Raw genomic sequence first — 15030 nt, 5'->3', positions numbered from 1 at the left:
TGGGGGACAGAAGGGGAGTGACTGCTAATGGATACAGGGTTTTATGCGGGGGTGATGAAAGTATTCTGGAATTGATGTGATGGTTGCACGACTCTGTAAATGTGCTAAAAATCATTGAATTATATACATAAAGATTGGTGAATTTTCTAGTATGTAAATTAAACACCAATAAATCTCTTTTTAAAAATTCTCCCAACAACTTTTTTTTTTTTTTTTTGGAGACAGGGTCTTGCTCTGTTGCCCAGGCTGGAGTGCAGTGGCCTGATCATGGCTCACTGCAGCCTCAACCTTCCATGCTTAGGCAATCCTCCTGCCTCAGCCTCCTGAGTAGCTGGAACCACAGGTACATGCCACCACAGCTGGCAAATTTTTTTTTTTTTTTTTGAGATGAAGTCTCACTCTGTCGCCCAGGCTGGAGTGCAGTGGTGCAATCTCGGCTCACTGCAAGCTCCACCTCCTGGGTTCACACCATTCTCCTGCCTCAGCCTCCTGAATAGCTGGGATTACAGGCGCCTGCCACCATACCCAGCTAATTTTTTTGTATTTTTAGTAGAGACGGGGTTTCACCATGTTAGCTAGGATGGTCTCGATTTCCTGACCTCGTGATCTGCCTGCCTGGTCCTCCCAAAGTGCTGTGATTATAGGCTTGAGCCACTGCACCCGGCCCAATTTTTTTGTACTTATTTGTAGAGACAGGGTCTCTCTATGCTGCCCAGGCTTCCAAACAACTTTTGTGACAGATACTATTATCATCCCATTTCACAGTTGCGGAAGCATCAGAAAGGTGAAGCCACCCGCCTAAGACCGAAGAGCTAGAAGCAAAAGAGCCAAATTTCAAAACTGCAAAGTGTTCCTGACCTCTGGGCTGTCCTGCTTCCTGGAAATTGCCTGGGCAGTGAGCTCCATCTTCCTGGGGCATTTAACCCACAAGTTTGCTAGCAGCCATGTTTTCAAGCTGCAACAACTACTTCTTGGATGGTGAGAATTGGGAGAGATGGCAGAAGGCCTGGGGAAGAGTGGGGATGCTGGGAAAGCCTCCTGGTGAGAAAGCTCAGGCCACAGCTGGGCCAGGGTCATCCACAGCAGTCTCCAGGCTCTGACACCCCCTCCCCAACCCTGACTCCCTCCCAGGGGAGAGAATAACTTGGCTCCAAAGCTGAGGCCAGAATATAAGCCAGAGACCTGCTGACCTGACCCCCCCCCCCCACCCTGGAATCTACTGAATCTGGGGCCAGGAGCGGGGAAGGGCTGACCCCAAACTGAACAAATCAAAAAGCCAAGTTCCCCTCTCAGCCCTGCAATTTTTTTTTCTTTTGGACCAAATAAGGAAGGAGCACCTGTTACTTTATAATCATACTGTAGGACAACCTCGAGTTGAAAGCCATGGGATCTGGAGTCTTGAAAACGCGGTTCAAGCTCCTATCTTTTCTATTTCCAAACTCAGTGTCCTAGAGCAACTCACTCACTTTCCCCAAGCTTCAGTTTTTCTATCTATGAAATAGACAATGATACTCCTGTTAGAGGGCGCTTGTAAGGATTTGGGGGACCAGAGGTTAAATTCACTTCATTTTAGTTCACCTACATTACTTATGTTTTGTTACATGTCTTAAGTTATGGTTTTAATAATCCCCCCACTCAAAAATAAAGATTAAAAGAATAATGAAAATAGTTAATAATAAGTGTCAACATTTATGGGCACTGATTTTGTGCTGTTTCAAGGGCTTTATACACATTAACTCATTTATCTTCATAAAAAGCCTATGAAGCCATTATACAGATGAGGAAACAGGCTCAGAGAGGCTAAGTATGTTGTTCAAGGTCACACAGCATGGAAGAGGCAAGCCGACTGACTCCAGAGCCTTAGTTTTGTGCCAGTCAGAATGGAAAAGAACTCCAAAAGACACCAACCTGGTTTATTCAAGTGCTGGCATGTAAGGATAAGGAAAAGCAGCCGTCAGTTTGAATGACAGGCGATGGGTCCGGAGTAATTAGCCAAATGTATGAAGATTTCACCATTTCTAAACCATCCTGTTATATGACCACACATACCATCTTCATGGAAGTGCAGTAGCATCACCATGACAACTACTTTTGTGTTTTTACCTCTAATGTAATCGATTGTATTTTAAAATATTTTTAAATGAATAAAAGCTTTTGAATTTAATGTTTTAAGTAGGTAATACTTTCACCTGGTTAAAAACTCAAAAAGCTCGAGAGGCATAAAGTGAAAGGCCTCCTTCTCACCCCGGCCCCTGCCATCCTCTTCTCACAGCCAGCCAATGTTGCTAGTTTTGTGGGGAGGGGAAGAACTGATACTTTTTGAAAGTAGAAAGAGTGTGCTTGATTTGTTCTGAGGTCACAAGCCATAAAGCCCACCTTACTCTGGTTGATTTCTTCAGGTCGGCCTCAGCCTGATTTCCTGTACCCTTTGAGGCACTGCTGCTTCCTGCAGGTGATGGTTAGTCCCTTAGGGAGATGGTCAGTCCCTTCTCCCTCTGAACTTTCCCCTGAGGCACCCCCTTCAGTACCCGCTATGCTCCTGACCACATTCTCTCTGGCCTCTAGGCCTGACTGGTTCTCCATCCCCCAGAACCTGCAGAGCCTGTAAATGCCAGAGAAATCTCATCATCTCACACAGCTGATGTGGTAGAGGTGGACCCAGAGGTCACACCTGGGTGGCTTCAGGCTATATCTAGCCTATGAGATTTTTTGTTCTTTTTTGGTCTGTACAGTGATGTCAGAATTGGAAATCTTCACCTGAAAGTCCAGTTTTCTGATTTCACTTGAAATATTGGCAGACTCAGCCACACTGAACCCATACTGATGCATGATGATGACAGCTGGAGCTGAGCAGCAGTTGCTCCCTTGAGAAGGAGCACAAGCTCTCTGGGTTGTATGGTCCCCGCCACTCTGTGTTGGTTAACATGGTAGGCAGGATCATAGTCACCTCCAAAGATGTCTGTGTCCTAATCCCTATAATTTGTGAATGTACTGTTACATGGCAAGTGGGAATTAAGTTTGCAGATGGAATGAAGGTTGCTATGCAGGATTATCTAGGTGGGTCCAATGGAGTCAGAAGGGTCTTTAAAAGTGGGAGAGGGCAGCAGAAAAGAGTCAGAGAAAGAGAGGCAGCCACGAAAACAAGGTCAGAGAGATGCCATGTTGCTGGCTTTGAAAATGAAGGAAGGGGTCACAACCCAAGGAATGTTGGCAGCCTCCAGAAGCTGGAAAAGGCAAGGAAATCAATTATCTTCCAGATTCTCCGAAAGGGAAGTCCCTGCAAACACCCTGATTTTAGCCCAGTGAGATCAGGTTGGTTTGAGAGCATAAACTTAAGTTGTTTTAAGTGACTAAGTTTGTAGTCATTTTGTTATAGCAGCAATAGAGAAGTAATACAGTTAATATGGGCCCTTGTAGGTCTCCAGGGATGGGGGAGTGGGGCACAGCTGTGAGAGCTGTTGTAAGTGTGCAAGACTCATAGCTTAAAGAGCTCCGTAAATGGCCATGAATGTTCTAATGAATAGGCGTAGCAGGCGGGTTCTGGGCAGAGTAGAGATATGGGTGACCCTTGCTTTGGTTTTTTCTCCCTCCACTCTTGTGACACCCTCTGCCCAGTTTCCTTCACAGCCCTGGGGCTTGCTGAGAGAGCTGGGCTGATATGTCAGGCCTTCAGCATTGAGTAGGGCAATCACTTAGCAAGTTGGCAGGTCTCAGCAGCCGGTGGAGGAATCTGGGCTCTGACTGAGGACAGGATTAGAGGTCAAAGTGGGAAAGTAGGGAATAGGCCCCAGACTGAGTAAAAAGACCAGGAGAGCTGAAGGTGGGGGAGGGTCAGGAGCAGGTTCTGAAAGGGGGTGCAAAGCTAGGCAGGGCCCAGACTTGAGGCCTGTTCTAGGTGGTGCTGGCTGGTAGGGGAATGACTGATGGTCTAGGATTGCTGAGGACAACTGTGCACCTGCCAGCACTGTCCTAAGCCTGCCTCTGAACACTAAGCTGTCAGCCTCTGTTTACCTTCCACTCTCAGTATAACCTGCATTCGGCCTATTTGTTGGGAGGCAACTGAAAAACTAGTTTATCCTGAATTATTCTTAGTGACTGATAGTGGCTTACTGTGTCAGATACTTGCCAAGGAGATTCATGTTGAAGTGCATATCATTTTAACCTAAAAAGATGAAGTGCATTTAAGGTAGCAGTGTCTGAGAAGGAAAACCTCATGGCTACTGGTGGTGGGGGGTGGCAGGGAACATAGGATGTCACACGGTGGACAGCCTTACCTGCTCACAGGGCCGTACATCCCCAGGAGGTCTCTCATATTCCAGCCCCCATGTCCTTAAGTCTCCTTAGATTTTTTTCACCTGGGCTTTCATTACAATTCTTTTACTTTCCGTGTTTCCTGGGTAAGCTTGTTTATATATTTTTAGCAAACATTCATGTAACACTATGTGCCAGGCACCGTTCTAAGTGCTTTACAAATGTTTATTTAGGTAACAGAGGTACTGTTGCCTCCATTTTACAGATAAGGAAACTGAGACACAGAGAGGCTAATTTGCCCAAGACCACGTGGCTAGCGAGTGGCTACACTTTCTGAGCCTCAGCTTTCTTGGCTGTTAAATTGATATGTATATACAAGCGCCCTCTGCACAGCAGGGCTTCTCAGCCCCAACACTATTGACATTTTGGGCTGGATAATTCTTTGTTGTGAGGCTGTCCTGTGCATTGCAGGATGTTTAGCGGCATCCCTGGCCTCTACCACATAGGGTATTCACTGCCAAGAGATGCCAGTAGCAACTCCCACTCAAGCTGTGACAAACCTAAAATGTCCCCTGATCTTGCCAAATGTCCTCTGGGGGCAAAATCAACGCTAGTTTAGAACCACTGCCTAATAGGATCCTGGGGAGGATTAAATGAGCTATTTCATATAAAATACCTTCCAGCAATCCCTTCCCCATTCCTTCCATAACTCTATGGTGAGTTCTAACTCCTCAGAACCCTCTTGTTCTTTCTGTTCCTCTACTGTTTGGAAAATGTGCCCACCTATGGAGACTGGGTGCTTGAGAGCTTCTTGCAAATCCAAAGCTGTTCCAGGAGCTAGACCTGATTCCAGTCCTGTCATTTCCACAGACATGCTGTGGGACCTTGGCTGAAGTCCTTCCCCTCCTTGAGCCTCGGTTTCCCCATGTGTACGAGGGGGCTGACCCAGAAGCTTTCCGAAAGGTCTTCTCGCTGCAGGAATCAGTGACTGGGTGATTCATACCAAGTGCAAATTCCCCTCACAAAGTCCAAATTCTTCCAGCGACTTAGTCATTCCAGGGTTTGAACTTTCTCGCAAAAACCATTTGAAAAATTCTTCCAGCTTAAAAAAAAAAAAAAAAAAAAAAAAGCTATTAAAAGAAAGTAAAAGTTTCAAAACCAAATCCTAGGCAAACAACCCTGAAAACAATACACACACATACATATACATACAGCACCCAAGGTAGCTCTGAGAACAGGATATGAAACCTTGCAGGCTGGCACTAAGAAATGATTCACAGGCCTTTGAGATGCTTCTATTTCAAGACACAGTCCACCCACTGGATCTGGTGGCTCCAAAAACAAACTTTCAGCTGCTGTTTCTTATCGCAGTGTGGTTCGCCTGGCCAGTATCCTTGGGTCTCAGGAGCTCCAAACAGAAGACAAGGTTGAGTCCTGTGAATTCCCTTTCTGTTCTATTTCAAGCCTCAAGCTGCTGGCTTGTTTAAAGAAAGTCTTTTGCATCCACCTTTTGGTTGGCTGACCCGAGTTTAAAGCAACATAGCCTAATGGGTTCATAGCACAGCCTGCGAATTCATAATTTTAGTTTAGCAAGGCCTCTGTGTGGCTCCAGCAAGGCCTACTGGATCCTGGGCTGGTCATTCTAGAAGCTGTCTCCAGCTAAACAATCCTGCCTGGCTTTCCTTATACATATCAATATTATACTTGCCCTAGGCCAGGATTAAGAATTTTAGCACAAATTCAAAATTTCATGCTTTTATGTAAAATAGAAATATAAAAGTAATTCATTCAATGAAATGCTTACTGAGTGCTCACTATATGCCAAGCACCAGCAATGTACTGGCGATAAAATACAGCCCCTGCCTTCAGGAGCCACATTGAACAGGAAAAGCAGACAATCTAAATATACATAGTAGAAACACATGGAACTATTCCCTATGGGAAATGCCCTGCATAAAAAGTGATACCAAAGTTGGAGCAAAATTGAAAGAAATGCAAACGCTTGTGATACGGTTAAGTACATTTTCATCTGTACTTACCCTTGATTTTGTTTTAGATTTAGAAAATCTTGAACTTTCACTGATGCTTCATTTGCCCTCCAAAAATCCAGAATCTTACAGAAAGGGTCACTGTCTGGATCAAACTTATGTTTCTTATCTAATTTCCTTGCCCCAGTTTTTGTTTATGCCATCATTGCTGCATGGAGTCCTCCCTCCTCTCCTTGTGTGTCCTCCAAGTTCTGATGCAAAGCCCACTTCCTCCAGGAAGCATTCGCAGACCCATCTGGCCACATCCTCGCTGTTCTCTAAACACACATATCTCATGCTCTTGACTTGGCCTTTAGCCTGTCCTGCCTTATGATCTCTCTTGTACTTCTGTCCTGAAGTTTTATCTAACTTATGAATTGGGGGAAAGAGGACAGGCACTGACATTTATTAAGTGTTTTATTGGTGACAGGCATTTTGCTAGCTCTTTACTGTATATAATGTGCCTGGTATGTAGAAGATGTTCAATAAATATTTGTTCAACGAATGCTTCAGTGATTTGGCTTAAACCTAACAATAACCCTATGAGACCAATTCTATTAGTATTCCCATTTCACAGATAAGAGAACTGAGGCACAGACAGGTAAAGTCTGCATTTGAGGGCTTTCTGTCTTAAAAGTTGAAGTTCAGACTTTCTCTTTTACTCTGTTGCTTTTTTCTGCAAATAGATTTCCCTGAAGTGTCTTGATTAATTGATAGGACATATACTGTGCTCCCTGCTTTATCCCATCTCAGGCAATATTACCTGTTCTCTCCGTTATGAGCCCATATTTGTATTTCTACAGTTAGTTTAAAAACCACCCTGCATCAGGTGTGGTGACTCATGCCTATAGTCCCAACACTTTGGGGAGGCTGAGGCGGGTAGATTGCTTGAACTCAGGAGTTCGACATCAGCCTGAGCAACATGGCAAAACCCCATCTCTACAAAAAAATGAAAAATTAGCCAGGCCTGGTAGTGCACATCTGTGGTCTCAGCTACTGGGGAGGCTGAGGCGGGAGGATCATTTGAGCCCAAAAGGTGGAGGCTGCATTGAGCGGAGATTGTGCCACTGTACTCCAGCCTGGGTGACAGAGTGAGACCCCATCTCAAATAAAAAAAATCATCACCCCACCATTACCTGTGCCTTGTCTACCTTTCCCACTAGACCATAGGCAGCACTAATGTAGTATGACTGCTGTGCCCCTGGCTGGCACACTACTCGTGCTCAGTGAAGATTTGCTGAGCCAGGGTGGTAGTGGTGGTGGTGGTGGTGATAACAGTAGGTTGAGTAGTGATGTTCCCAAAAGATATGTGTTAATTTTTTTTTTTTTTTTAGTTGGAGTCTTGCTCTGTTGCCCAGGCTGGAGTGCAGTGGTGCAATCTCGGCTCACTGCAAGCTCTGACTCCCGAGTTCACGCCATTCTCCTGCCTCAGCCTCCTGAGCAGCTGGGACTACAGGCGCCGGCCACCATGCCTGGCTAAGTTTTTGTATTTTTAGTAGAGACGGGGTTTCACCGTGTTAGCCAGGATGGTCTAGATCTCCTGACCGTGTGATCCACCTGCCTCGGCCTCCCAAAGTGCTGGGATTACAGGCGTGAGCCACTGTGCCCGGCCAGATATGTGTTACATTTTAATACCCAGTACCTGTGAATGGGACCTTATTTGGAAACAGGGTATCTAAAGATAGAATTAAGGATCTTGAAATGATATCCTGTATTTTTGGTGGGACCTAAATCCAAGGACTGATGTGCTTATAAGAGAAAGGAGACCAGGCACGGTGGCTCACATCTGTAATCACAGCACTTTGGGAGGCCGAGATGGGCGGATCATGAGGTCAGGAGTTTGAGACCAGCCTGGCTAACATGGTGAAACCCCATCTCTACTAAAAATACAAAAATTAGCCGGGCGTGGTGGTGCAAGCCTGTAATCCCAGCTACTCAGGAGGCTGAGGCAGGAGAATTGCTTGAAACCAGGAGGTGGAGGTTGCAGTGAGCCAAGATCGTGCCACTGCACTCCAGCCTGGGTGACAGAGCGAGATTCCATCTCAAAAAGAAAAAAAAAAAGAGAGAGAAAGGAAAGTAAGATTTAAGACACAGACGCAGTGAGAAGAAGTACAATTGAAGATGGAGGCCGAAATTGGACTTATGAAGCCTCAAACCAAGGCATGTTAAGGCCACCTGTAGAAGCTAGCAGAGGGGCCTGGAGCAGATTCCCCCTCAGAGCCTTCAGGGTAACCCCACCCTGGCGACACCTGCTTTTGGACTGCTGGCCTCTAGAACTGTGAGAGAACAAATTTCTATTGTTTTAAGCCACTGAGTTTGTGGTAGTTTGTAACAGCAACCCTACGAGATGAGCACAGAAGGTGAGCAGGACTTGCCCGCCTATGAAATTCAGGGTTTTGGGGAAACAGCTTCCACTCTGGGGCCTGACAGACCTGGCGTTGGCACCTGCCTGTCCTATGGTCTTGACTTTGCTCCCCTGAGCCTCAGTTTCCTCCTTTGTAAAGGGGAGAGCCAGAGTAAAGCTGCATTTGTAGAGTGCCAGACAGTGTGCTAAGCCCTTTATCGCATCCTAAGACTCTGCGTGGATGATAATAGGCCAGGAACGCCATTAACAAAGAAACTGTGTTTGAAATTGACAGCTTCACATTGCCACATAAGAAGCAACCTCCACCTCGTGTTTTTGCTTTGAATCTGACCATGTGGTAACTCAAGAAAACTCATGAATATTGGAGTCAGACAGGACAAGGTTCAAAGCCTGGCTCTGGTGTTTACCAGCTGGGTGAAACTGTGTGATCTGTCTTGCACTTCTGAGCCTCTCATAGTTTGCAAAATGGGAATGGTACTGGTCCCTACTTGATGTTGATGTGATGATTAAATTAAATGATATTTTTGAAAGCATGCTGTTACGAGCTGTGCCATAGAGGGTAGCACAGTTCCAGTACATAGGGGAGGCTTCTCTCTGAAGGTGCTACTGCTGAAGATGCTGGTTCAGGAGGGGACAATCCAGGAAGAGTAAGCCAGTACACAGAGGACGGCAACAGCTGGGGACTGATTTTCCCAGAGGAGGAATGAGGGACAGTGCAGGCCTCTTGGGCAGCTGCTTCCTGGGGTTGTGATGTCACCGGCCCATCCAGGAGGCCACAGTACCAGCGCCTGTTACTGCCTCCCAGCTGGCCGGCCCCACTTCCTGCGCCCTGAGCCTGCCCTTGCCTTCTTTCTCATGACCCTCGGGAGGCAGCTGGGCTGCAGCTCAGAAAGCAACGCTCATCTGCAAGTTGGGACAGCAGAGGCCCTTCATTCCTCCCCAGGGCTCCCACACCTTGGGAGGGACCGTGAAGAGTGACTCTTGTCCAGTGGTTTTCAAACTGGGTTCCTCTAAGCCCTGGGGTATTAGTGCCCCAGGGACCCCTGAAGGTAAGGAGGTGGCGCATGGTGGAAGCAAGGGGCACCCTAAGAAGGCTCAATTCTTTTTTTTTTTTTTTTTTTTGAGATGGAGTCTCTGTCGCCCAGGCTGGATTGCAGTGGTGTGATCTCAGCTCACTGCAAGCTCTGCCTCCCGGGTTCATGCCATTCTCCTGCCTCAGCCTCCCGAGTAGCTGGAACTACAGGCGCGTGCCACCACGCCCGGCTAATTTTTTGTATTTTTTAGTAGAGACGGGGTTTCACCATGTTAGCCAGGATGGTCTCGATCTCCTGACCTTGTGATCCACCCACCTCGGCCTCCCAAAGTGCTGGGATTACAGGCGTGAGCCACCACACCCGGCAGCAGGCTCAATTCTAATGCCACTCCCTTCACTCTCCAAAGCAGCTTTTTTTTTTTTTTTTTTTTTTTGAGATGGGGTCTTACTCTGTCACTCAGGCTGAAGTACAGTGGCATGATCTGGGTTCATTGCAGCCTCGACCTCCTGGGATCAAGCAATCCTCCAACCTCAGCCTCCTGAGTAGCTGGGACTACAGGTACATGCCACAATGATCAGCTAATTTTTTATTTTTATTTTTGTATGGACGGGATCTCCTCATATTGCTCAGGCTGGGCTTGAACTCTTGCTCCAGTGATCTTCCCACCTGGGCCTCCCAAAATGCTGGAATTACAGGTGTAAGCCACTGTACCTGCCTAACAGCCCCAGTTATTATTATATTTTTTTAGACTGAGTCTCGCTCTATCACCCAGGCTAGAGAGCAGTGGCACGATCTTGGCTCACTGCAAGCTCTGCCTCCCGGGTTGACACCATTCTCCTGCCTCAGCCTCCTGAGTAGCTGGGACTACAGGTGCCCACCACCATGCATGGCTATTTTTTTTTGTAATAGAGACGGGGTTTCACCGTGTTAGCCAGGATGGTCTAGATCTCCTGCCCTTGTGATCTGCCCACCTTGGCCTCCCAAAGTGCTGGGATTACAGGCGTGAGCCACTGTGCCCGGCCACAGCCCCACTTTTTATCTTGTTTATGAATTGAGTCTTCATATCAATTTAATTTGGGAAAAAAAGACTGTGACAAAAGAAAGTTCAAAAAACCTCTGATCTTATGCATATGGGAATTAAATCCCAGTTAAAAAAAACGCTCCAAACTATTCTACTCATTTCATTTTCTAGATGGGAGACTGAGGCCAAGTGAGGAGGGGGGGCTCATTTGCAGCCACCCAGTGAATCAGTGTCAGAATCAGGAACCAGGCCTCCTGCTATACCAGATTCTGTTTCTACATCATATGGTACCAGGTGTGGGGTGGGGGGCAGACAACTCTGATTCTCACACCTGGCGATCACCACCTTACTTCTGTCACTCCGGGAGGCACAGCTCAGAGGCAAAGTGAATCCAACTCAGTGACAGAAAACTGAGCCTGAAGCTAAACATGCAATCATCTCACCTCACTGAGCCTCAGTTACCTTCCTCTGTCAAAAGATAATACTGGTACATAGGCCTGGTGTGGTGGCTGACGCCTGTAATTGCAGCACTTTGGGAGGCTGAGGTGGGCGGATTACTCAAGGTAAGGAGTTTGAGACCAGCCTGGCTAACATGGCAAAGTCCCGTCTCTAATAAAAATACAAAAATTAGCCGGTGTGCTACAAGCACGTGCCTGTAACCCCAGCTACTCGGGAGGCCGAGACAGGAGAATCGCTTGAATTTGGGAGGCAGAGGTAGCAGTGAGCTGAGATCGCACCACTGCATTCCAGCCCGGGTAATAGAGACTGTCTCAAAAACAAAAAAAAAAAACTGGTGCCTGAAGAGGAGTACTGGGAGGACCTAACTTATTAGTTGTTCTTTCAACAAACGTTTTGAAAACAACTACTATGTCCCAGGCAATGTGTGTGGCTTTGGGAACCAAAACAGAATCAGGATGTCAGGCTCTTGCTCTCATGGAAACCTATATTTTTATGGGAAAGGCCAATAATACACAAGTAATCAAAGAAATCAATAAGAAAATATCAGAGAATAAATTCTATTATTAAAATAAAAAGAGTAATCAGAGTATATTTCTGATTAGATTGGGCAGTTGGAGAGAATGCTCTAAAGAGGTGATATTTGGGGCCAGGCATAGTGGCTCATGCTGGTAATCACAGCATGTTGGGATTACTAGGTGGGAGCTGAGGTGGAAGGATCACTTGAGGCTAAGAGCTTGAGACCAGCCTGGGCAACATAGTGAGACCCCATCTCTACAAAAATTAGCCAGGTGTGGTGGTACATGCTTGTAGTTCTACCTACTTGGGAGGCTAGGGCAGGAGGATCACTTGAGTCCAGGAGTTTGAGGTTACAGTGAGCTATGATTGTGCCACTGTACTCCAGCCTGGGCAACAGAGTAAGACCTTGTCTCTAAAAAAATAGGCAATATTTGAACTGAGACCTCAATGAGCAAACACCTAACTTATTAATACTAAATGTTAATGCTAAAATAGCAACATGTGAAGGACAAAACTGATAACCATGAGTGTTTATTTGCATTACAATTGAATTATTGGAAATGTATGTAATGTATATGGATCATATGTCTGTTTCTCCACTTGAGTTTAATGATGGTAATAACTATTAACATTTTTTGCACACCCGTAATATGCAGTGTCCTCTTCTAGAAATTTCAATGTTTTGCTTCATTTAATTCTCATAGCAATCTTGTAAGGTAGGCTGATATTTTTCAATTTTACAATTTTTTTTTCTTTTGAGACAGGGTCTTACTCTGTTACCCCGGCTGGAGTGCAGTGGCACCATCTTGGCTCACTGTAACCTCTGGCTCTCAGGCTCAAGTGATCCTCCCACCTCAGCCTCTGAGTAGCTGGGACTACAGGCGTGTGCCACCATGCCTGGCTAATTTTTTTGTATTTTTGGTAGAGATGGGGTTTTGCCATGTTGCCTAGGCTGGTCTTGAACTCCTGAGCTCAAATGACCCATCCACCTTGGCCTCTCAAAGTGCTGGGATTACAGGCATGAGCCACTGTGCCCAGCCTCAATTTTACAATTTTTTTTTTTTTTTAAGACGGAGTCTCACTCTGTCGCCCAGGCTGGAGTCCAGTGGCGCGATCTCAGCTCACTGCAAGCTCTGCCTCCGGGGTTCACGCCATTCTCCTGCCTCAGCCTCCTGAGTAGCTGGAACTACAGGTGCCCGCCACCATGCCCGGCTCATTTTTTTGTATTTTTTTGGTAGAGACAGGGTTTCACCGTGTTAGCCGGGATGGTCTCGACCTCCTGACCTCGTGATCCACCCACCTCGGCCTCCCAAAGTGCTGGGATTACAGGCATGAGCCACCACACACCCCCCCCTTTTTTTTTTGAGACAGAGTCTCCCTGTTTTGCCAGGCTGGAGTGCAGTGGTGTGATCTCGGCTCACTGCAACCTCTGCCTCCCGGGTTCAAGCAATTCTCCTGCTTCAGCCTCCCGAGTAGCTGGGACTACCGGTGGGCACCACCACGCCCAGCTAATTTTTGTATTTTTAGTAGAGAGGGGGTTTTACCATGTTGGCCAGGATGGTCTCGATCTCTTGACCTCGTGATCCATCCGCCTCAGCCTCCCAAAGTGCTGGGATTACAGGCATAAGCCACCGCGCCTGGCCAATTTTACAATTTTTTAAACACTATTTATTGTTTTACAAATAAGGAAATTGAGATGCAGAGAGGTGAATTGACTTGCCTGAGGTCACACAGCTAGAAAGTGGCAGAGCTCCACCTTGAATTCAGTCAATCTGGGACCCATGGTTTTAGCCATTGCCCAGCTTTGCCTGGTCCTCTAGACAGTCTGCCCATAGTAGGTGCACAATGAAGAGGATGTCTGCTTGTGTTTGGAGAGAGGGAGCTCTGACCAGGTTATTTAGGGTGTTCAAGACCCTTGACGTGACTGCCCTTTGAGTGGCACATGAAGTCTTGTGCTTTCCCTGCCTTGCTCTCTCCAACCTTCCAAAATAAATCCTTGACGGCCCAGGGGCTGGGGGAAGGTGGATAATGACTTGAAAATATGCTGGCATGACACACGATAGCATCTGCAATCATGGATTGTGAAATCTAGACAAGTTCTGAGACTGTGACTCACAAATTTTACGTCAAAAAGGAAATTACAAAGGAATAACTAGGAGCATCTTTTACAGAGCGTCCTTCTCTGGCTGTGTCACCCTGAGCCCTTGATCCTACATTTTAGTCATGGCAGGCGTCTGGAATACAGATGCGAACCTTGCACCACCATCCCCGGCTCAAAGCACCCGGCTCTCAGGTTCTCTCTCTCTTGAGGATTGGCTCTGGCTCTTCCCGAGCTACCTCCTGATCCTCCTGTAGTTCCTCTAAGGTGATGGCTCCAGCTGAGAAGCCTGGCAGGTCTGGGTTCAAATCCTGACTCAGCCACTTACCGGCTGGTACCCTTGGCCACTTTCTGGATCTCCATATTAAATCCATATTCAAGGATTAATTAGGGCTGCAGATGCTCACCTTCTAGGGCTTTTTTTTTTTTTTTGGGACGGAGTCTCACCCTGTCAGCCAGGCTGGAGTCCAATGGTGTGATCTCAGCTCACTGCAACCTCCGCCTCCCGGGTTCAAACGATTCTCCTGCCTCAGCCTCCTGAGTAGCTGGGATTACAGGCGCCCGCCACCATGCCCAGATAATTTTTGTATTTTTACAAATAGAGACAGGGTTTCACCATGTTGGCCAGGCTGGTCTCGAACACCTGACCTCGTGATCCACCCACCTTGGCCTCCCAAAGTGCGAGATTACAGGCGTGAGCCACGGCACCCAGCCCTTCTAGGGCTCTTTCACAGGATGACAGCTCCAATATCCTCCAAGAAGGAATTGTCTATTGTGTTCATTGCTATATCCCAGGGCCTGCCTAGAATGGTACTTGGCAAATAGTAGACCCTTAATAAATAACTGCCAAGCAAATGAATAAAAGTCCTAGTACAGTGTCTGGCACATAGTAGATACTCAGTATCTGATCACTTTTTTTTTTTTTTGAGACAGGGTCTCACTCTGTAGCCCAGACTGGAGTGCATTGGTGCAATCTCAGCTCACTACAACCTCCGCCTCCCAGGCTCAAGCAATTCCCCTGCTTCAGCCTCCCGAGTAGCTGGGATTAGAGGTGCATGCCATCACTAATTTTTCTATTTTTAGTAGAGACAGGGTTTCATCATGTTGGCCAGGCTGGTCTCTAAGTCCTGACCTCAGATGATCCACCCGCCTTGGACTTTTTTTTTGAGACAGGATCTTGCTCTGTCACCCAGGCTGGAATACAGTGGTGTGATCATGGCTCACTATAGCCTCAACCTCTCAGGTTCAAGCGATCCTCC

At 46.8% G+C, this 15030-nt stretch overlaps 1 long non-coding RNA gene across 2 annotated transcripts in view; it reads left to right on the top strand.

The window, feature by feature from the left end:
• The window catches only part of LOC134728550 (uncharacterized), a 91161-nt gene that overhangs the window by 20009 nt on the left and 56122 nt on the right, over window positions 1–15030 (top strand). Inside the window, exon 2 of one of the 2 annotated variants that reach the window (XR_010109070.1) lies at window positions 766–978. The exons of the other annotated variant lie outside the window; for it this stretch is intronic. This is a non-coding gene — a long non-coding RNA (uncharacterized LOC134728550). The remainder of the gene's footprint in view (window positions 1–765; window positions 979–15030) is intronic. 2 annotated transcript variants of the gene reach the window in all.

Source organism: Pan paniscus, chromosome 1, assembly GCF_029289425.2.
Source record: "Pan paniscus chromosome 1, NHGRI_mPanPan1-v2.0_pri, whole genome shotgun sequence".
Lineage (NCBI taxonomy): Eukaryota > Metazoa > Chordata > Mammalia > Primates > Hominidae > Pan > Pan paniscus.
Note: the sequence above shows the minus strand (reverse complement) of the source record. Positions and strands in the feature narration are given on the sequence as shown.